Here is a 22,603-nt window from a genome sequence, read left to right on the forward strand (position 1 = left end):
TCCCTCGCTTCCAAGAAATATGTACATTTTCAGTTATAGCTACTCCTACTTCTGGCCTTTGTGGAACCTACAATTGAAAGCGTTAGGATCTTATAGAGAAAGGTTTTTTGCTTCTTTCAAAAACTGATAATTACATACTTCATGTGTGTAAATACCTGATGGAGAGGAGTAAAGAATATGGAGCCAGACTCTTCTCACTGGTGTCCAGTGAAAGGGCAAGAGACAATGGGTACAAATTGAAATACAGGAAATTCCACTTGAATATAAGAAGGTTTTTTTACTGTGGGGGTGGGTGGTCAAACACTGGAAGAGGTTGCCCAGAGAGGTTGCGGAGTCTCCATCCTTGGAGATGTTCAAAACCCAACTCGACGCAGACCTGGGCAACCTGCCATAGGTGACCCTGCTTGAGCAGGGGTTTGGACTAGATGATCTCCAGAGGTCCCTTCCAACCTCAGCAATTCTGCGAGTAGAGGTCTCTAAACTGCTGACCAGGCAGCTCTTTCACCACTAAGCAACTTATATTTTATGTATTGGTTCTATGATCCAAAATTACTTAATGCTTATACCTATCCTTCTGTATGAATGTGTACGTGTATAGATAGGTATACATATACATATCTTTGGCTGCTGGATAAACGTAACTGAGACTACAACAAACTAGAGAAGTTGGAGGAAATTTGAGATAGGAAAGGGTTGCTCAAGGAGGAGATTGCTTTTGTTTTTCTTAAATATACAAGCCCCACTTCACACAGGCCACACCTGTTTTCTTTGCTTTATGCTGTCATTGTCATGTTTTCCCTTCTAAAATTTCTTATGACCTCTAAGAACAGATGCAAGACTGCAGGTTACCTAGTAAATAACTGAGTGAGAAGAACAGGTACCTCTACTTAAAGAAAAATTATATTGGTTTGTCATGAATTTATTCTTGGAATTAAAACAGATAATATGCTAAGTCTGTATAGTTGTAAATGCCATGCAAAAATGCTTGACAGAAGTTTTATTTCTTCTAAGATGCTTTCTGTTTGGCACTTATACAGAATTATGTCTTTGTTATGGACCATGTTAAGTTTCAGTGGGCACACAGTGTGCAGGAGGAAATCTGCCTGGCAGAAGGAGGTGACTAAAAGGCTCTGGGTCAGAAGAGGAGCGCCCTCAACCTCAAAAGCATAGCTCCAAAGTAAGCACTAAGCATGGAAAAACTCTTCCAAGTTGAGAGCGCTCTACAGAAACTTTGTATTTATACAAATATGTTTTGAAGGTTAATTAGCACTCTCTAATGGTATTCAGTCCTATTTCTACAGTGCATAGTAGTTGTGTAGACTTAACATCATTGCTGAAAACTAGATAGCTGAATGAGCCTGACTCCTGAAATTACTTTGAAGGCACTTGAAAAAACAATAAAAAAATTTGTTTTGTAGATGAAAGAAACCAATCTCTATTTATAAGCGCTTGCCTAGCTGACACATCAGCTTCAATTGCAGCCACTAGGAAGTCTTGAACTTCATTTTTCTATTGAATTTTCAAAAATTATTCAGATAAATTCTTTAATCCTTATGGCACAGTACAGTTTTTTTGTTTTTCATTTTAGTTTAGCAGTTAGGCCTTTTACTTAGGTTACCTTCTCTGGTCCACTCAATTGTCTTTTGAAAATACCCCTAATCTGTGCTAATAAAGAAGTTGCATCTTGTCCTGCACATATGTTTTAAAACCATCCCTTCCTCTGTGCTCCAGCTGCTTCTGTTCACAAAGTCCGTAATGCTCAAAGGTGATGTGAATGTCAATTTGGAGGGCCATTTGGCTATCTGTAGCAGGAAGGAAAAGTACTGTTCTGTATTTTAAAGTGTAAAACTTGCATTTCCTGCTCACGGTATTTCCAGAACTGTTGAAAACACTTGATAGGAAATTCTTCAGTAGAAGTGGGACCTACTCTTAAATCAAGCTCTGCAAATCAGAGATGGGCTTGATTTTTGCCAGCAGCGAGTGCTAGGCTGTCACCAGAGTGACAGCTGCTTTTTCCTGTGATTTTGCATTTCCAGACTCCTCTCTTTCCAAAAGAGAGACAAAAGTAGCAGAAAGGGTTTATGTTGAGCTACTTAGGGTATTTATATGGTGTTCCTGAGGGAAGCATTTGCTGGCTTTTAGGATGTTTTCTTCCTGAAATCTATCAGTTAGAGAATCCTGTAACACCAAGTACAGTATTGTTAAAATAATAATCACAAGTTGCACAAAAGCAGGTCTGCACTAGATGCTTTTGGGAAAGACACTTGGCCAAAGATGTGACTTTTTGAGAGCATAACAAAAGCAGCAAAAGCCCTAATACAGACTTAGTGCTTAGTTTCTTTCAGACAGAAACACTGACCAAAGCACTATTGTTTCTCTTGCATCGCTGCATCAGTAGCCTTACTCTTATGGAAAAGTTGTGAAGATCCATACATTTTCTGAGGACAGAAATCTAGTTGCAGTGATCCTTATGGGAGCCCTCTTTGTATTTTGTATTCAAAATGAGGTTATATTTATCGTGTTTAAAAAATGTGTTGCTAATGCTGAGAAACAGGCTGATGTGGTTAATTCTAGCACTGATTTATTTCACTTTTTTGTACTTATGGGAGAAATCAGATGGCTCAGTTAGCAATGCAGAACTGATATAGCCTCAAAAAAATTGATTTTTTCCCTCTCAAAAAGCAAAATGATGCTAAGTATAATTCTGTTTCAGTCCCTGTTTTACCTACTATGATTTTAGCACAATTGTAGAGTCCAGAGAGATTTCTTTAAATCTGTATTTCACATGAGCTGTCACCTGAAGTGGTTTTGTACTTACTCTCACTTGAAAGTAAGTCCCTAAATAATCTGCATAAGTTTTGAATGGTCAAGTTGCCTCTGGTATGGTTAGATGATAGCCTATTTCTGTACAGATCTGATTCTTATCTGTATGTTTTATGTATATAAAAACAGGGTTAACTGTAAGAAATCTCTTCTATGTTGTTCTCTGAACAGCTGAAATCTTGTATTTGTTTTCAGGGTCTTTTAAACTGCTAATGTGTCCTAATACTTCTTATCAATAAAGGTCACCTTCTTGTATAGCCAGTGCAATTGCTATTAAGTTAGCCTACGGAGAGCCTTATTTCTTAAGGAGCCTTTATAATCTCTTCAGGCAAAGTAGCTCTTATACCAGCTTCACAATTTTTCCCTAAGGTAAAAATTCTACAACCCACTTGAATAAGGAAATATATTTCTCCTTCTGCCTTAAAATAATTAAACTTTTTAAATAGTAATGAAAAATGAATACATAACTCCTGTCAAGCCCCCCCCCTTTTTTTTTAATCTAAGACAGTATTAGTGGAATGAAAACTGACCCTACTTTATTTCTCTCAAGGTCCTTGTAACCAGATTATGTCTGTATCTTGAAGATTCTTCTAGCATAGCATGTTAAGATGCATCCTTCCTTATCTGTTCACATTGTGAAATTTTCCATCCATGGATCTCACTGTACTAGCGAAGTACTGCATTTTTTTTAGCTTGGATGAAAGCAGTCTTGTCTCACTTGCATCAATTTTGAATGTTGCTTGAAAGACCATTTCTCAAGCCTGTGGCTTTGATCATATCATCCCTCTTTGCATCTTTTCATTGGTTACTTCTTTTTTGTTGCATCCAGTACTAAAACTCTTGATAAGGTATCCTAGCACTATCTATCATCTCTAGTTTATTATCAAAACTTTGATTTCCTGTCCCCATAATGCCATAAGTCACCTTGTCATTATGCTTTCAAATGGTTAGCTTTCTTGCTTTGTTTTGCCTTCTTTCCACCTGGGATGAGCTAATACTGTTAGATCAATTCAGTATGCTCCGCTGTGTTATGGTCTTTTAATTTACCTTGTATCACTGAACTTGATCTTACAAAATGAGTATTAGTAACTTTTCAATTAAGTGACAGCAGAAGACCTAGATTTGTACATGGAACACTATATCTTGAGACACATCTTCTGGGAAGACTTTTTTGTGCAGATGCTATGCAAAAGCCTATAACACAACTGAAACTTGCTGAAGTGGCTTCGCTGATCACAGAGGGCAAGTCTAATCCAGGAGTACTTATAGACTGTTGGATTTGTATGCCGTGGAAATTTATCTTTGGTTAGAAAAGCAAATTGTCCTATGAAGGAAGTAAAGTTACAGAGGATGAGGAGCAGCTTAAAGAATAAAAGAATGATGAAATAAAATATAACTTTTCAATGTTGCTATTTGGTGTTGAAGGTTCTAAAGAATCTTGGTATGTATTTTCTGGTGTTTCACAAAATAATTTGTGCAGGTACAGTGACTATTGGAGCTTAGGTAGCCATATTATTTTGGAAAATTTGAAGCATTGCCTCTGCAAGTGTTGTGTCTTAATAGAGGGAAAGCTGACTTGCTTCAGGAGCCAGAACTTGAAATAATGATTACTATTTTGTTCCACTGACCATGTACTTTTCTTCATGTATGACACAGCAATGATGTTGGTCTAACCCACACTGTGGTTGCTGGGATTAATAAAGTAACCTTTGTTTAATACCAATCTGGAAAGTCGATTTTTGTGGTGGTGGTGGGTTTTTTTTAAGTGGGTGCCTGAAAATCTAAGACCAGTTTTGTTTGCCGTATTATTCAAAACTGTGCTACGTTCACTGTCCTCCAGTGAAGGTGGTTGGAGATGCTACTGGGCAGTTGCAAAATTTATTAAAAAAAAAAAAAAAGCTTTAATTATATTTTAATGCTTACATCATAAAAACACTTGGGAATGCATTGCTAGTAAATCATAAGAATACTGCCATATCTATTCAGAAAACATCAGAACCTTAAGTGCCATCAGACATTTAGAAAAGATTTGCAAAGAGTGGATTTTTTACTTAAGAATTTGTTATTTCTTTTCAGTACTTTGAGAACTATGAGGGAAAAGTACTCAATTTTTAACAGGCCCCTTAGAGATCCTGAGTGAAAAGGTTCTGAACCACTGTCACAGTGGTCTGTTTGGTACCACAGCACTGTCATTTGAATAAAATTCAGTAGTGGTCACTTGAAGCTGAAAACTTATTTTGAGAAAGTACCCTATCCTAATTGAAGGAGGAAGAAAGAGACTATTCCTAAATTAAGGAATTCTGTTTATAGGTCAGTCACCACAAGAAATAAGATACACTTGAAAAATTCAAATGCAAATTTGATATGTTTTTGTTTCTTAGAAATATTGTGACATATGTTTCTTCTGGACTTTATAGTGTGTGCAGCATTTTTATTTATTTTTATTGTAAAGGTTGTGTGCATGAGAAAAGCACGAGTAACAAATATTACAGAAAATGCACAGAAAAATGCTAATGCCAGGGTCAGGGCAAAATTTGTGTTCTGGATGTTTCTCTTCTGCCTTGCTGCAGTTTGTTAAAAGAAGAAACTGGGATGGGGAAGGATACTCCCATTGCCAGAAGCTACATGTCCCACTGGGTGGGATTGGTTTTATTTCACTAATATGAGCTAGTGACTTCAGTGGCCTTCATAGTCAGTGGAGAGAAATGGGCCTGTCTCAGGTGTAAGCTCTTGGACTAGCTCAAGCTGTCCACTTTCTCATGAGGATCTGGAGAAGGACCTCTTTGCCTCTACAGGCTGTTAAGTGCAGGCTGGTGAGTAGCTCGGGTGTAGATGTCTGTGCCTGGTTTGGGGAATCCCCCCTTCAGAAACTCATTGAGCTCCATTTCAAAAGAAGTTACGGTGTCTTGGCTTTGTTGCTCTCCTTGGAAAGCAGCTTCTGAGCCTAATTGCCATAGTGGTTAGAAACCTCCTAATTTCCAGCATGAAGTTTTACTTTTTCTTAGCATAATATATTATATTGATAATTTAAAACTTGTTGCAATACAGTTGTGTGTTCTTTTTGGTTTTTTTTTCCTCTTTTTTTGTCTATACTCTTCTGTAGACTGAAGGGTCTGCAAAACAGAAAAGACTTTTCAAATGCACCTTCCTTGTATCATCTTTTGGAGTAGGTTTAAATTATGGGAATAGATGTGGTTTCTGGAAGAGCAGTAGAAGAATCTTTGTTCCTCATGAAGATTGTTTGTGTATATGTGTATATATGAGGTTCTGAAAATTTGAAATTGTTAGGTGTGAAGATGGTGTGTGAACATGTTCAGTTCAGGGGTAACCTTTAAATCTTAGTTGCTTTTCAAGGCTGTTCTGCTTTGTAGGTGCATGGTAGCTGAGGTGAAGGTGCAGCTGGCCTCTTTGCAATTAAAAATAATCTCATTACCAGTGCGTAGGCTCTTTGCTTTGCTCCTCTGTGGTGCTAGAGGAGCGAGCGGAGATTACCATGGTGGAGTTTGGAAGGTGAGGAGGTGAACGCTGATGTCGGGGCCGGGGGGAGATCCCAGTGCCAAGATGTTTAACTGAGTGATGACATTTCTTGTGTCACCATTTAAGTTTTTAGAGGTTTATGTGCCAGTTCATTGATTGAAATCTCCTGGGCTCATGTAGCAGTTGCTAAGCAACTGTAAAACACTTCAAAATGGTATTATGTCGTCTTTCTTACTCTGGACCCGTCCTTGAAGCAGGGAGGGGAAAGGAAGAGTTATGAAAGTTGTGGCATGGTGGAACGATATTTCAGCCAAGTGCCACGTGGCAGCTCTCCTGCCAAATGTCACTTCCAAGGTGACGGGGAAGTGCCTGAACTTTCTCGCAGCTCACTACCATTGTAAATTCGTAACTCTTTTACACTGTTGCAGCAGTTTCTGTTTTTTCATGTACATAAATATTATCTTTGACAAGAGAAGGCGCTATATTCTGAAAGTTCCTCTGTCAGATAGTGAAATTCTATAGTAAAACTTTCGCTTTTTTTACAGCAAGCAGTCAAACATGCAGCAAAGGGACTTAAAGGGAGAACTTTTCTACAGCTGACCAGTGTCATTCATTGGCGGACAGGGGTATGCTCTCAATGTGGGCATTGGATGAAAATAACTTTCATTTTTGTGCCAGCCCAGCAACTGATACAGTGTAAAAACAGCAAGATGTGTAAATCACTTTAGCAGTTGGCATGCCAGCTATTAAGATATAAATTCTACTGTCATGGAATCTCAAATTATTATTTCCCACAAATTATGATTTACATATTAGGACTGTGTTCAAATTATTGCAGCCTGAAACCGGCCGTGTTTCATGCATTTTTATCATTAAAATATGATGTCCTTGTTGGCAGTAATTTAGTTTTAGTGTTTGATATATTTTCAAGCACCTTAATTTTACAACTCATGTATTGTTGTTTGACAGAAATGCATCTGTGCAGAATTTTTATGATCCAGAGCCACTATTTTGCATTAACAACTGTTGGTTCTCCTCCTGACCAGGTTTTTCCTCCAATTAAGATGCAGCTGCTAGGACTCCTGGGGAGAGTGAGGGAATTATTTTACCTGATAGAAAATGGGATAATCCTAAAGTAAGGATCTGTCCTTCAAAACAGTCAGGAAAAGGACAGTTTATGAGGCCTTAAAATGACATTTAGCTAGAAATACACTGCCCTGTGACATAAAATAATCAGGTATTATTATGTAAATGATTAATTTAAATTTAAGTGATAAATGATAAATCATATAAATCATGTAAATTGTACTGAGATCAGATCAGAATTAATAATTCAGGGAATTTAAAATATTTTTCATAGTGCATATTTTATAATGGGGGGAATGTATGTTTGTTCAGTCCTTTGAACTTCTGGTTTTCTCATGACATTTTGAGCACTCACAGATGTGGGGCTTTTCTACTTTCTRTTGAGCAGATGAGTTTGTAGGTCAGAGTCTTAAAACTTTCTTGCTCAGTGTTCAGTGGTGTTCAGTTTTATTATAGACTCATCAGTGCTAGCTTTGAGCTTTATGTGCAATTTTATTTTGGTCCCATTCATGCATATGTAATTTTTGAAAGAATATGATGTGCTCTTCTTCCCCCCGCCCCCAACCCAAATGCATTGGTAGAAGTCACATTACCAGTAGTGACAAATGTAATACAGCAGAAAGTCGCTCATACCCTATAATGAAAATAGAAGAGAGATGTCATCCTCCTGTTCAAAGGGTTATCCAACTGGGAAAATATACCAGTCAAAATATACATGTATGCAGCTATATCTTACCTTGTATGATTCACAGTGTAGATGCTTTTTTTTTTTTTTTTTTTTTTTTTTTTTTTTTTAGGTGATTTTTGGAAAGCTGGGGGTAGAGAAGGAAATTCCAGGGTACCTGTGTTGCTTACTGCCACTTTGTGTGATGAAGGGAGGCAGCAAGTAATCTTTTGCTCATGTAAGTGTCTTGGAGGGATTTGCATAGTGTCTTCACACACTTTCTTCCTGTTATCCCAACTTTCTGAAAGGAATATAAGTTATAGCCAGTTATTTCAGCAAATTAATCTAAAATGCTTTGGCACTACCTCCTGACTGTAAATTATAGTATCATCTAAGAGAATAAAAACTAATTAGGCAGGTCAAAATTTGAGAAGTTGAATATTTGGTATATTCTTCCACTAATAAAAATGGATAAAAATTCTTACTAATTTCCATAATAAAACCCCTGTAATATCACAAATCATTGAACTCATTGACACACACAATATTAGAGCTATTGKCTAGCGATAAGAAAAATAGTGCAACTATTAAGATAAGTCAGTATTAAGATAAATCAATATTAATTTGTTTCTGGTCACAGATCTTTTTTTATAATATAAACAATGTGCAGTTTTAACCAATGCCTCTATCTCTTATTGATGCAACCATAAACCAGTGATTTTATTCCTTTTACTTCAATGCAGCAGGAGTCAGAAGAAGTTCATGTTTATAATCTCAGTATTTTTCAAAAGACTTTTATGAACAGTAAGACCACAGGAATACCCCAAGCAGGTTGTTACAGCAGACTTATGACAAATACTATTTATATGGCAGGAGATGCTATCTTTTAAAATAAAATATCCAGCTGTAAGTCTTCAAGATTTTAACTGCAAATAATTGATGCAGGTTGAACAAACTGTTGAAAAAGTTTCTTGACCCTTGGTTTCCCGAAGCAGAGTCTTGGATGCGGAGTGTCCCTGGTGCTCCTGCCACAACCGAATCTAGCTGAGCAGAATAATATGCAACTGGTCTCTGGTKRGGCCYTAATTTTTGTGTTAKCACTCCGCTGGCTATCCCCTTACTTTTATGTACATACAAATTGAAGGGGTTTGTATAAACTGGGCGCCCGAGAGCAGGTGCAGACACCAAAGCTCCTTTTAGGGTTTTAAAAGTTTGTTCTCTCTCGGGGCCCCATGCAGTGCGTTCTGCCTCTTCATTCCTCGTTGCCTCTGTCRGGGATTTTGTTAATTCTCCCAACCCAGGAATCCATGGTCTGCAAAATCCCACAGCTCCAAGGAATCCTCGTAACTGTTTCTTTGTTACTGGACGGGGGAGTTTTATTATAGCATTTACTCTTTCTGGGTCTACTAGTTGTTGCCCTTCTCTCAAAATGAATCCTAAGTATTTTACTTCCTTTTGACACATCTGGAGTTTAGACAGAGATGCACGGTGATCTTTTTCTGCTAAAGCAGTACATAGATGTTCAGCGTCTATTATACAGGCATTTTCATCCCTACTTACTATCAGCAAATCATCTACATATTGCATGAGAGCTGATTTACCTGGTAATTCTACGTCTTTCAAATCATTTCCTAATACTTATGAGAAAATTGTAGGAGACCCTGTGAACCCTTGGGGGAGGCGTGTCCACATTAATTGTTGTCCTTTCCATGTAAAGGCAAATAAGGGTTGACTACTTTCATCAAGTGGGATACTAAAGAAGGCAGCGGTTAGATCAATTATGGTAAAACATTTTGCCCAATGCGGTATTTGTAAAAGTGTTGTGGAAGGATCAGGCACCCCTGGGTGAGGAGTCACCACACGTTGATTAATTGCCCACAAATCTTGTACAAAGAGGTATTCTGGATCTCCATCTTTGTCTAGTTGTTTTTTTGGGGTTTTTTGTTTGTTTGTTTGTTTTTTACAGGGAGTATGGGAGTATTCTGTTGCAAAATACATACTTTTAGAACCCCTGGGGCCAGATATYGGTCTGTCTGCTTTTGCATGCTTTTTTCGGCTTCTTGGGGAATAGGATACTGTTTTATAGCTGGTGGTGCTCCTCCCTTTGTTTTTATGACTGTGGGTTGAGCTGAGACTAACAATCCAACGTCAGTACCAGTTTTACTCCATGGCTTTGTTGGCACAGATTTTAACACTTCTGGTACTTTTACTCCGCGGTTTGGGCTTTCAGTGATTACACTCATTTCCATAACTATTAGATCCATTCCTTCAGGAGATAAGCGTAATTGTACATCTAGGGCTTGCAAAAGATCTCTTCCTAGCAAACATGTTGGAGATTCTTCAGCTAATACAAATCTTCCCCATACACTTTTGTTTCCTGTTGTTACCAATAGAGATTTACTTAACCTCTTTTCCCCTCCTCCTGTGACTCTGTGTATTAGAACCTTATCTTTAGTTTTGGATCCTTTGGGGTAAAATTTAAAAGAGTGGCTCCCGTATCTACTAAAAATTCAACTTCTTGACCTTCCACTTTGCCCACTATATGTTCTTTCTGGTCTAAATGAATTCCCCACATATGAAAAATTCCCAACCCTACTGCCTCCTCAAGGTCATCAGGGCTCCCTTCCTCCTGTCATTGTGAGTGGTTATCTCCTCGGACTAACTCTTCGTGTTGGTAGTTCCCCTCTCTAGTCAGACCTCACGGCTGAAGGGAACATTGCTGCTGTAGATGTCCTAAATCCCAGCAATAATAACACTGTCTCCCTTCGCTTCCCCCTGTCCTTCCTCCTTTGTTTCCTGGCCTCAGCCTGAAGCCTGGGCTTGGCCTTCCTCTTCCTCCACCCCATACCTTTCACTTGCAAGTCTCTTGCTAAAGCTGCCGCCGGTAGATTTTTCTCTTTCTTTTTTACTTGCTCAGCTTTCTCTTTTTTCTTTCATCCATCATATATGAATACTGCTACACTTAAAATCTTCTGTAAAGTCTCTCCTTGCCAGCCTGGCATATGTTCTTTAAAATATTTTTGTATATCTGGGGCCACTTGATCTACAAAAACACTAATTGCGAGTGCATCATTGAAGTTTTGTGGGGTCATTCCCCCATATTTTAGCAGGGCTTGCTGAAGCTGTCCCCAGAAGTCACTGGAGTGTTCATCTAGTTGCTGTCTACATTCTTGTACTTTAGCCCAATTTACTCCTAACTCACTGCATACTCTAATTGCTTCTATTAAATTTCGGAGTCCTGTCTGGCTTGCGGCTCTATCTCTTGCATTATTATAATCCCAATTTGGAGCATTTGCTGGCCAGGAGTTTACTATTTCCTCCAGCTTGTTGTGCTAGTTCTGCATCTTTATTGATTATTTTATCCCATTCATCTGGTCAAAGTAATGCTCTCAAAAGAATTTGGGTTATCTCCCCAACTTGGGTTATACCCTATACATATGTTGGAAAATAATTGAGTGTATTGCTTGGCATCTTCCCTTAACCTCAGCATTTTGCTTCCCCGCAAGGCTAAACTGCTAGGATTGCAGGGCTGATTAGTAAATACATGTAATGCAGCAGGAGGTGAATTGGCTCCACCTATTCCCCCTTGCTGTAAAGCAGCAGGATTAGATAGCACGTTAGAGACCGTAGGATTGAGTCCAGCAGCCAGTAAAGTAGAGGTAGGTGGTAAAGGAGGAGAAGGAACAGCAGATAGATCATCAGGCATATAAGGCAGGGCAGATACAGTTTGAACGTTATTTGGAGTATTAGCATCTGCTAGCGCTAGCGTCACCTTTGGCAGGGTGTCTCTCTTCGCTGACCGCTGGCTTGGGTGCTTCTGTTCCCATGCCCAGTTTTCCCAAACACACCAGTAATCCATTTGTGCTGGAAACCTGTCCTTGAGACGACAGCACAAAAAGGTTAGTTTCCGCTGGTCAAAAGTCCCTTGCGGTGGCCATTGTTATACTGGGCTATCATCTTTTGTTGTGAACAGCCAATCCTCCTGCCATGACATAACTGCGCGCCTTTTTGACAAGCTGACTGTACCATCAATCTTTTGGCCAATTTGGAGTACCTTGGCTAAGGGCGTCCACTTCTCTACGCCAGGTACGTTTCCCATCGTTTCTCATCTCTGTGCGCCTTATGCTGATCAGGCTGCTCACCCTTTGAAAAAGCTGCAGCAGGGGAAGGACTCCAACTCACCCCTATATTTTCTACTGAGAGGGACTCAAACCCTTTCTAAAGCTTTCACCGAATCTGCTCAGGGAATTTTAACACTCGCCCTTCGGCTTCCTCCCGCTCCAAAGGTCCCATGTGAACTCACCCACTGCCGGCAGTTGGATGTTTGGAGGCGAGAGGATCCAGTGGTGGTGGCCTAGGGTCCCATCTGGGTCACCAAACTGTTAAAGAAGTTTCTTGACCCTAGTTTTCCTGAAGCAGAGTCTCAGACACAAAGTGTCACAAACTGATTTACTATAAGTGGTACAGCAGCAAATAACAGCTGGAGCTGGGTGCCTCCGGAGAGGGACCTTGTTTGAACAAATCCCTGGGTAATTACACCCTTCCCATCTTGTATCCACCCCATTGTTCTGAACCAATCATAATATTGGAGTTTGGCGTCTTCTAGCTCCTGGTTGGTCCTTTCCGTAGTTTCCAGGTGTGCTCTTTACTTCTTATCTCACTTCAGCATTGCTGTCAATGGCTCTTTTCCTCCCTTGTCTTGTCCCTCGGAACCAGTCTTTGTGGTTACTTTTTTCTCCCATAGTTGTCTGGCTCTTCTACTTCTTTATCTTGTCCTCTGGGATCAGTCTTGTGGTTCCTTTGTGTCTTTCTTCTGTGTCCTAGGGTAAAGTCCATCTCCCTGCTGTGCTCATTAATGCTAAACTGCTTATTTCTCTCTTCAGTCTTGTCATTCTCCCTCTCCCCCCCTTATCTCTCAGACTTGAACCACCTCTGGGGCCGCCTTTTACTAAGCTAGGTAAAAGTTCAACATACCTAGGTGAAAGTTCACAGCTTGCAGCCTAAGGCTTCAGCAAATTTAGCTACTAATGCTAAGCGAGTTATGCTGAGCGATCAACCCTAGACAGCTTCAGTCCAAGGTTCTTTAGCAAAGTCTGTTGTGAAGACTTGCTGGGATGGACAGAGCTACTTGGCCTCATGGGGTCCTGTAGCACCTGTTGTGTGAAGACTACATGGCACAGCTGGTTCTTGAGAGCTGGCTGTTGGGGTGAGGATTTTTTTTAAGATATAAAAAGCTAATATTTTTCTTATTTGTATGAGTATAGAACAGGTCTCTTGGTTCACATGGATGTGATGGCTGTGAAGATGATGTCTTTTGAACATTGAACTTTATACGAGAATGTTTTTTTAAGTTGTATGTTCTTAGTTTGCAGCCTGTCTGATCAAGGATGGCAGGTTGACTTTCAGGGCATCTAGTGCCATTTAACATGCACCAGGGTATGTGAGACAGCCTGGTGGGTAGGTTCATGCTGTGCAAGAAGCTCCGAGTGTGAGGTGTCAACCGTTTTTTAAATTGGGTGTTTAAATAGCAGTTTTGCAATAGGGAAAGACTGCCTTCTCCTTGTGACCAATCTGCAAAAATAAAACTAGAGATTGGGTCTCAAAAGTTAGTATTTCTAGAAACTGAAACTACAGAAACCATTAGCAAGGCCTTACAAGCTGCTTTTTTGTTGTTGGGGATGGTGGGTTTTTTTCTGTTTATACAGGATTTCCCACAAAAAAAATCCAAAACTAAAAAAAACAAGAATTTTTATAACTTCCTTGATCACTGAGTTGATCACAGTGGATTTATAAAATAGTCCTTTTTGGTTGTACATTATGTTACCATGGTAACATAGACTTACTAATTTAGAAACCCTTCAGGCTAGTTTTAAGAACACTAACATTACACTAGTATACCAAAACATGAAAAGACTTAGTGTTTAAGTAACTGTTAATGATGATCCCTGTAGATGCATGATGTAGATACCTGTTTTTTTCCAATTTCCAGTATTATGTCAAAGCTGTTGTAGTTAAAAGTGTGTAGCCCAGATGTGGGAGCTGTTATTACTGATACATGTTTCATGCTCTAAATAAAAAGACTGTATACTCTGAGTGCAGTTTTAGTTCATTCTGTGAAATGGAATGAATTTTAGTTTTCAACTGTTGTATGTCATACTCTGTCAATGCCTGGTATATTAACAAGTTCTGCCTGATCTTATTTGCATGTGATCAAAGGTTCTTTCCAGCTATATTGGTTTATACCAGCTGCACTTATATTGGGAATTTTACTACTCTTTGTTTTCTGCATATTTGAAAAAAGAAAAAAAATTGCTAACAACTTCAATGTCCCATTGTAATGCTATATAACTAGTATCTAGTGATAAATATCTTTTTTTATTGCTTTACTAATTAAGAATTAAAGCTTATCAGCAGTAGAGAGGATGAGATATGAAAATTCACTTGAACTACAAAGCTCTGTTTTTGTGAAGTGGTTCTGTCTCACTGTTTCTTGTATTATCTATCATTTTCATTATTTTACCATAAAAATCACCTGTAGTACTCCCTGCTTTGGGTGATTTCCCATATAGCAGAGTGATTCATAGGCTAAACTACTTGAGCCTGTTCTTTAATGTCCTCTAAGGCTGCCATGAGTCCCTATTTCTTGTTGAAGTTCGTGAGAATTGTGGTTGTGTAGGACCAGCAAGGGATGAATAGTACCCTGGTAAGTTATGTCCTTTTTTGCTAGATCTCGCATGTTTATTGGCATTATTTGTTTCACTCACAGTAGACAATGTCACACTGCAGTCTGTATAAAAAATATATATATATCCAACAGCCACATGCTTTTCTGTTGCATATCAACACGTGCACGCAACTGGATTTTTCACTTCTTTAATGTGTTTATATTAAGTTAAGCCAGACTTAGCATGGGGAATAAGCAGTATTTATTAGACGTGAGTTGAATTGATTCTGCAGTCTAACTAAAGAAGATATTTGCCAGGAAAGAAGTGACAAGAAAATTGGAATCTCAAGAAATACAGTGAAATGAAGTTGGCTGAACAATAACCTCCTTTGCAGAAGTATATTTACCCAAATCCGCTTTGTAGCAACTTAACATGCTTCTTGTTTTATGATAATATCTTAAGTCCTTTTTGATGGTGATGGTAGGTTTTATTTGTTTTAATCTAATTTTCTGTAAGTGATACTAAGTTGACAGATCTGGAAATGAACAGGTAGGATTAGATCACAGCTTTGTCAATACCACCTTGGTCAAAAAAGGGATTGTTTTTCCCAGATCGTGAAGTGCTCTTTGCAGCCATGGAATCAGCCCCTTGACAAATGTTTATGTGTTGGAATCTAAGCTTTTATTTAATTAATAATAATGGGAAAAAAATACACTGTCAGCTCTTCTGGTTGTGAGGATTAACCTTAAGACAGTTCAGAATGCAGCTGAAGCAATCGTGTCATCTTGTGTCTGTGTACTGCCTAAAGCTCTGAGATGTTTAAACCACCTTCCTAGCCTTAATGAGTGTTGACTCTGAAACCACAATTGCAGCTGATGTTTGAACATTGCTGTAACTTCTAGCCTAAACTTGCAATGAATGTGCCTATGTGGGATGCTCCTCTTCTGTTTGAGACGGGGGGAAAAAAACAAACCAAAACAACACAGTGCTATATTCTTGGCAGGATTCCCAGCTCTCCCATAACAGTTGCTGTTGTGCAGTTATTCTTTATTAGAAATGGTCAGCACTATGAAGGGGGCATGTAGGAGGCAGTTAGTTAAATAAAACTGTTAACATAAAGATTAAAAAAAAAAAATTTGAACAAGCCTACAGGAAAGCATCCAAGTCTTGTTCAGTAAGGTGCACCCAAAATTAAGCTAGATTATAAAGAATACCTTCCTTCTTTCCCTTCTTCCCTTTTTGGGGGGAGAGCAGGGAGGGAGTTATTTTTAACTTGGATCAATTCACTGTTCTGCTTTTGCAGCGCCCCTAGGAGCAGTCACATCAGCACAACTGGAGGAGTGCTGCGGTGGTGGGCACGAGCCGCTGGGGGAGGAGAAAAGTCGCCTTGAGCCAGTGTTGCTGCCATAGGGAGGGCATGCAAGAGGGTATTCCCGCTCCGGGAAGGTGCCTGGCCCTAGGACAGAAGCTTACTCCTGTGGCCCATCCTTTGTCACCTTGCCTCTCCTCTTGCAAGTTTGGTGACATGCTTTTGAGCCAAAATGGGCTAATTTTAGGTCAGCACTGAGACAGTAGCAAAGGAAGGCAGTGCAGAGCTGGGGTGGGCTCTGGACTGGATCCTAGGGTCAGGTTGGGGCGGGTGCCCTCGGCCACCTCCTGGGGGATGTTTGGTGATGGACGTAGGAGGGGGGGCAACACTGCTGGGGACGGAGCTGGTAGGAGCCCAGCGTTGTCTTCGTTACTGTGGTGGGAAGGCCGGCGAGAGGAACTAGTACATGTGAAACGCAGACCATGTCTAATGGCACAGTTTCCCTCTTCGATGGAGAGAGAAAACCTTATCAGCTGCCACCGTAGCTATGATATTTTCCAGGTTTGCTGTCCTCCCCCTTCCTTTGCAATGTGTGATCCAAGCTGGATGCCATGGAGTGGGGGAGCACGTTTATAAGCACGTGCTACTGAGTTATGCCAGCTATGTTTCAAGCAATCACTCCTGCCACCCACCACTCCCTTCCGCCTGCAAAAGTAAATAAATATGTAAAGTCTAAATTGCTTTATTTAGCAATTAGCTCCTGATAATGCAGTAATAAGTGCTGACATTTTAGCATTGTCTAGAGTTAAAGTATTGTAAGTCTCCATGATTTTTACATATTAAAATGTATTCTGACAACAGTGGTTTAGCTGGAGAAACTGTCCTACTTCAGCACCCTCATTAAAGTTTTTCTGATTTTTTTTTCCCCGTCCCTCCCCCCCACAGACACACACTTCCCCCTGACACTTTATTATTAATTGCATTTTTCAGATGTATAAGAGGCTGTCTTCTTCTCTGACTAGCTGATTAATATCCCAAGGTTTTCCTCACTTAAAATAGCATTAGGGCAGTGCTGGAAGTGGGTACCCTAGTCTCACTGGTATTTTCAATTTTTTTTTTAATTTTGCTTTTGACTTTTTTTTTTTTGAGTGTAATATTTGCCTTGCTGACAGTTAATTGGGCAGACTAAGGCATAATAAAAAGTAAAAGCCTGCCTCAGCCAGAAGTACCTAGGTGTTGGTGTGCTGTGGTACAGAATACAAAAGGAGAGAGTGAGTTTTGTTTCTTTCCACACCCCAGAATAAAATGTCCTTTCACTGCCTGCTGCAGACCTTCTGCCTAAGGCTGTAGGTGGGCAGTTTGTTAGTGCCAGGTATGGGCAGCTGTTTCCTATCCTCTGCTGCTGCTCACCTAGGAGGGAAAATTACTGTGCTCAACCCCCTACTTCTGTTCTTGGAGAGGTGGTTCATTTTTCCCATTAAAGGCTATGTGGCATATATTAAGCATCACAGCTGACTATGAACAAACAACCCCCTCCCTCCCTCTCAGAAGTCCCTCCTTTTTTTTTCCAGTATGCTGACGCTGGTTGTTTAGCACTTTTAATTGTTGTTATACAGCCAAACCACTTCATTACCTTACAGTGCAAGTGCTTGTGAGAGTCAAGTTGTGTCAAAATCTGTTGCTCAAGTGCAAAACTCTCATCTCATAATAGCAACAGCAAATAACCCATGTGTACTACAATGCTACGAGGTTGCACATGGTGCACACACACAATGTAAAAATGCAGAAAAGGCTTCTCTTGCATCTTACTCGCCCAGATCCAGCCCCAAACACAGTGTGTGCACTTTGGCTTATTTGTCCCATGTAACCTCGAGCATTTAAATGAGAAGCCCAAATAACAAGCCTCAGCTCCCTCTGTACTTGATGGAGAGAACTCAGCGTCGGCACTTTGATGCTGGGACTCTGCCTTCCCGCAGATGTACAGTGCTGTTACCAGGTGCCCTTAAGGCACTGTCAAATTTGGGCCTTACAGTATTGCTTTGTATGTTAGTGCTGCACAGAGTGGTTGGATTTCTAGAGTAATGGCACAGGCTGTCTTTTTAAGCACTTTATTTGGATGGGGTTTTTTTGTGGTTTGTTCTGCAAAAATAGTGTCCATCCTCTTTATGCCAGGGTATATTTGTGTCTGCTTTATCCTAACTTCCCCTAACRTGTAAGAATAAGTCACTGCAATATCTTACCTACCTCAGTTTCACCTTACCCTACCTCAGCAACATACTCATTGGAGAGAGGTCTTGCAGGACTCTGCATTCAGAATTTTTGTTCTCAATGTCCCATGCTTTTATTCACCTTTGTAATAATACTAGTTATGCCTGGTGAGGCCAGGCAGATGACTTTAGTCCCTTGAGTTTTGCCGTTGACGTCAGTGACAAGTTACATGTTCTGTCCCAGTCTAGCAGAGGAATAGACAGAAAACAGCTGTTGTCAGGATTGAAACTGGTATACCATATGGCGTCTACATCACCTTTGTCTTGTGTGATTGTTTATTGTGGAAAAATCACTGAAAACTTTTATTTTCAAAGCCAAGTCTGCAGTGCAAACTGTTTCTTTGCTTTCTTCCCCAGCACATTACATGCCTTGTCATTCTGAAACTAGCAAATAAAAAATAAGTCCTCAGGTGCTAAAGATAACCTTACCATAGCACGCTCTAAAGAATTATTTTGTTCTACTGCTTTTATATTTTAAGTGGCAATGTTATTTAGTATTCCCAGTAAGTTCACATCTCTTGAAAAGTCTGTATTTCTTGAATACAGCAACATGTGCTCCATGGATCTGTTACTGATCTTTAAAGCTTTCCATTGTTTCTCCCCAGTTTGCTGTTTCCCATTGCTTTATTAACAGAGAAGCCATTCTAAGTTTATATAATTCTAATTTGATTCTTTTTTTCCAAAATAGAGTATATGACTTTAGATCAAAATTGCCTCAACAAAAGTAACCTGACAAGCAGCATGTTAAAATAGGGTTTAATTGTTCCATCTTTCTTCTATAGCTGTGTCCTGGCTCACTCTTCCTTAAGTTTTTTAGTTCTGTCCTTTCTAAACTAAATTAATTAAATGAAGAGGATTCAGTTGTTTTACTAACCAGATTCAAATTAGGAAGAGCTGAAAGTACAAGTCTGGATAAATACCTAAAATTCAAAAGTATCTAAAGAGGTCAGGAACATGAAGTGAAATGTAAAACTGTAGTTTAATTAAACTTAACAAAAGATAATCCCAAATAAAACTATTGCAACAGAGTGGCTTCAAAAAGGGTAATGCTGGAAAAACTTAGGAGTGATACTAGCAAGAGTTTGAAATATAATATAACGGGGAGGAGGAGGGATGGACAAAAAAAAAAACAACCTGTATAATTATGGGGTGTATAAAGATCCACAGCAGAGCATGCTGCAGGGAGGTAGTAGTTGCTCTCAAGGTCTGATCGCAAGCCCTCAGAGATTGACTGGAAGATGCTATTGATACCAGCTGGTGTTGGAGTAAGCTCTGTATTTCTGTTGTGTTGGCATCTGGAAAATGCAGTCAGTGGCAGATACCTTATTACTTAAGAGATTGACAATACCAGAAGGATTTCAGGAAAGAAAAACATGCATGCAAAAAATAAAATTGGGGGCAAAATAAAATTGAAGTGCAAAAGTTATTAGCAGAGGTGATGTAACAAGAAGCAATGGGATTAACAGAGAAAAATATAACCAAAAATTCTTTGGTACTCATCTTGTAGTTGCATAAGCTTGGGGAATGATCTTCCACAGAAATTGGGAAAATATTCTAGCACTTGTGGTCTCTAATGCTAGATCTAACAAGTCATTAGCTAAGGTATCATAAAGAATAGTCTTCAGTTGGCAGGGTAATGGACTGGACAAAGGATCAAGTCTTTTTCCTAACATCTGTGATTCCTAGTTGCTTTGCCTTTTATATATGTGCAAATTGTATGGAAATTGTAATAAAATTACTCATGTCACTGCTTCTGCTAAAAAAAAAATCTCTCATCAGAGAAAATATTTCTATCCCGTGAATGAACTTTGCTTGTTCTCCAAAACTTAGTATTAACCAAATGAGGCAATAAAAACTCTACATTTTATGACAGATCTACTTTCTGTTGTCATGATATAGAGAGGATGCTTTTTTCCCCATATATAATTTCTTTCTCTGCCTTTTCATGTAATCTTTCTTCATTCTTATAAAGTTATCTTTTATTTTGATTTATCTAAATTGAATTTTTTTCCCAGTTGGATGTCTTCTAATGCACCATTATTATTATTATTGAGAATCATCCTCTGGGTAAAATGTCTGCTCATCTCTGGATTTATGTAGAACTCCTTAACACAAAGTATTTTGTCATGCTGTGACCCATTCAAATTGTTTTTCTTGTAAGCGAATCGTGCAATGTCCTGTAACAAGCTCAAATGTTTTAGTTTCAGTGAATATTCAGCAGGTGTAGCTTCTTCAGGGAACCCTATTACATTTTGGTTAAGCGTTCAGGCAGTGGGCAAAAATCTTCTCTCAGATCGTTGCAACTCTTGGATTGCCACCTTCACCGATGCTCTGGGATTCCCATAGAGGAACTATAAACCTTTCCGCTGATAGGATTAGAATTACAGGACAAGCTAAACTACCATGTATCACTATCCATAAAGCTTTTCCCCTCTGAATTCCTATGTAATTGAATCATTCTTTTGTAAAAACATGCTAGTTACTGTGTTGCTGAGAGTGTATAAGGCTAATTTTTATAAATAACTGCAGGGGAAGAAATAAACATTAAATCTATCAACTAAAGAGTAGTCGATACCAGTCGATAGAGGTGCCGGCTGCGGGCGGCCGTGCCGCGTTGCTGGGGGAGCCCACTGGCCGAGCGAGGCTGCCGCGCCGGGCGAGCCCCCGGCAGCGTTGCAGCACTGCAGGGGAAGGATCGGACCTGCCCTGCTTCTCCTGGTCTGCCTGCACAGGTTTCCCCAGCAGGGTTTGCTCCTGCCAAAGCGAGCTGTAAGGGCAAGGCACTACCAAGCACTTCGGGATCCTTCAAGGTGGAAGGGGCTGCAGAAAAGACTGGCTGTAATGCAAAACCATGGCATCTCTTAAGAGCTGTTGTCAGAATGGAGTTAGTTACTGAAAATAAGAGCGAGATCACTGCATGTTTCAGAGGAGTGCCACCATTTAACATGTTTCAAGTCATTTATGTTGAGTTAGGCAACTGTGTCTGATGGCTAGTACGGGGCCTGACTGTTTCTTGTGTTCCTGCCACAAGCAGTTGCTTCCTCAAATAATGCTATTCTTTTAAATATGATTGAGTCCACTCGTTTGCAGAAATGCATGTAAGCTGCCAGTTTGGCAGCCCCAGTGCCTTCAGCGCTGTATTTATCATTAGTTACGTCCAGTCTCTGCACTGACACCCCCCCAGCATTTGTCGGTGCAGAGCTGAGGCGCTGGTAAGACAGTGTGCAGCTGCTGGCAGAGATAAGTCTTATTGCATGTGCTGCTGGCTGAGCTCTGCTTTTCCTCACATGGCTGAAAATTTCTGCCTGCCATCAGTCCCCACTTAAGGTCTGGGTCATGTGGAGCTCAGCCAAAGGATGGAGATGCCTGCAATTTTAGTATTTCTCTGGTGGTTGGCAAGCACACCTTCAACCTCTGGCAACAGCTGCTAACTTAGAAAAAGTTAACTCATGGTCATTTATGCCCTTTGCTGAAATTTTCCATTAAATATCTTCTGTACTGATTTTATTCTTTAAATTGCATTGGAACTTTCATCTTTTTTCATATGCAGGTCAATAAAAAGATAGCAAAGTGTTTAAAAAAAAAAAAATTAGTCACCAGTCTCTGGGATCATGCTTAAACTGGTGACCTAAATTAGAAATATTTCATATTCTGTGATTTATCCAGCTTCCTTGAGCTCCAGACTATTTTTGTTCTGCAATTGCAAATATGAGAGATGCTTTTATTGAAGAGCAGATCTCTGTCATTTTAATCTGCTAAAATTTGTAAATTAGAAATCCAGAACAAACTGGAGGGAATACAAAAAGCAAGCAAAAGAAATGCAGAAAAATATAAGTTATACTTGACTAGCTTGAACAAAACAGTCACTTGCATTTTGATAATACACTGGAGTCTGTTTCAGCAGTTCAGTTGGTTCACTTCTACAGCAAGCGTGAAATCACTGTATTTGTGTATATGAGCAATAATAATAGGTTACAAAAGCATCACAGTAGCTTTTTTGGGGTGGGAGGAGAAACTGGAAGCTGCCTAGAGGTAGAATATTTTTAAATATATTTATTTATTTTTGGAAATAATTCCTTTTTAATTGTGTATTCTGGTGCTGTGCACACTGACATTGAAAAGTATCTTCTCAGTCTGCATAAATTGATTTGGCCTGTGGTCGGCTGTGCTGTGTGCATCCTCCATGTCATGGTTGCCTCAGTTTGCCTCTATTTCTTATGCATGTGTGAGTATGGGCAAACATGCACGAGTGTGGGAGTGCAAGTTTTAGGAGCACTTGGCAACAGCCCCCACACATACTGATCGTGATGCC

The 22,603-nt window shown here is 39.6% G+C and overlaps 1 protein-coding gene across 4 annotated transcripts in view; it reads left to right on the forward strand.

Annotated features, from left to right (window-relative positions):
* FAM110B (family with sequence similarity 110 member B) overlaps positions 1–22,603 on the forward strand; it is a 117,251-nt gene that overhangs the window by 58,682 nt on the left and 35,966 nt on the right. Inside the window, exon 1 of one of the 4 annotated variants that reach the window (XM_026054715.1) lies at positions 8,190–8,288. The exons of the other annotated variants lie outside the window; for them this stretch is intronic. The gene's annotated coding sequence lies outside the window, so the exon portion shown is untranslated. Of the gene's footprint in view, positions 1–8,189; positions 8,289–22,603 lie in introns of those variants that run through there. 4 annotated transcript variants of the gene reach the window in all.

The sequence above is a fragment of the Apteryx rowi genome, unplaced genomic scaffold (genome assembly GCF_003343035.1).
Source record: "Apteryx rowi isolate R43461 unplaced genomic scaffold, aptRow1 scaffold_96, whole genome shotgun sequence".
Taxonomy (NCBI): Eukaryota; Metazoa; Chordata; class Aves; order Apterygiformes; family Apterygidae; genus Apteryx; species Apteryx rowi.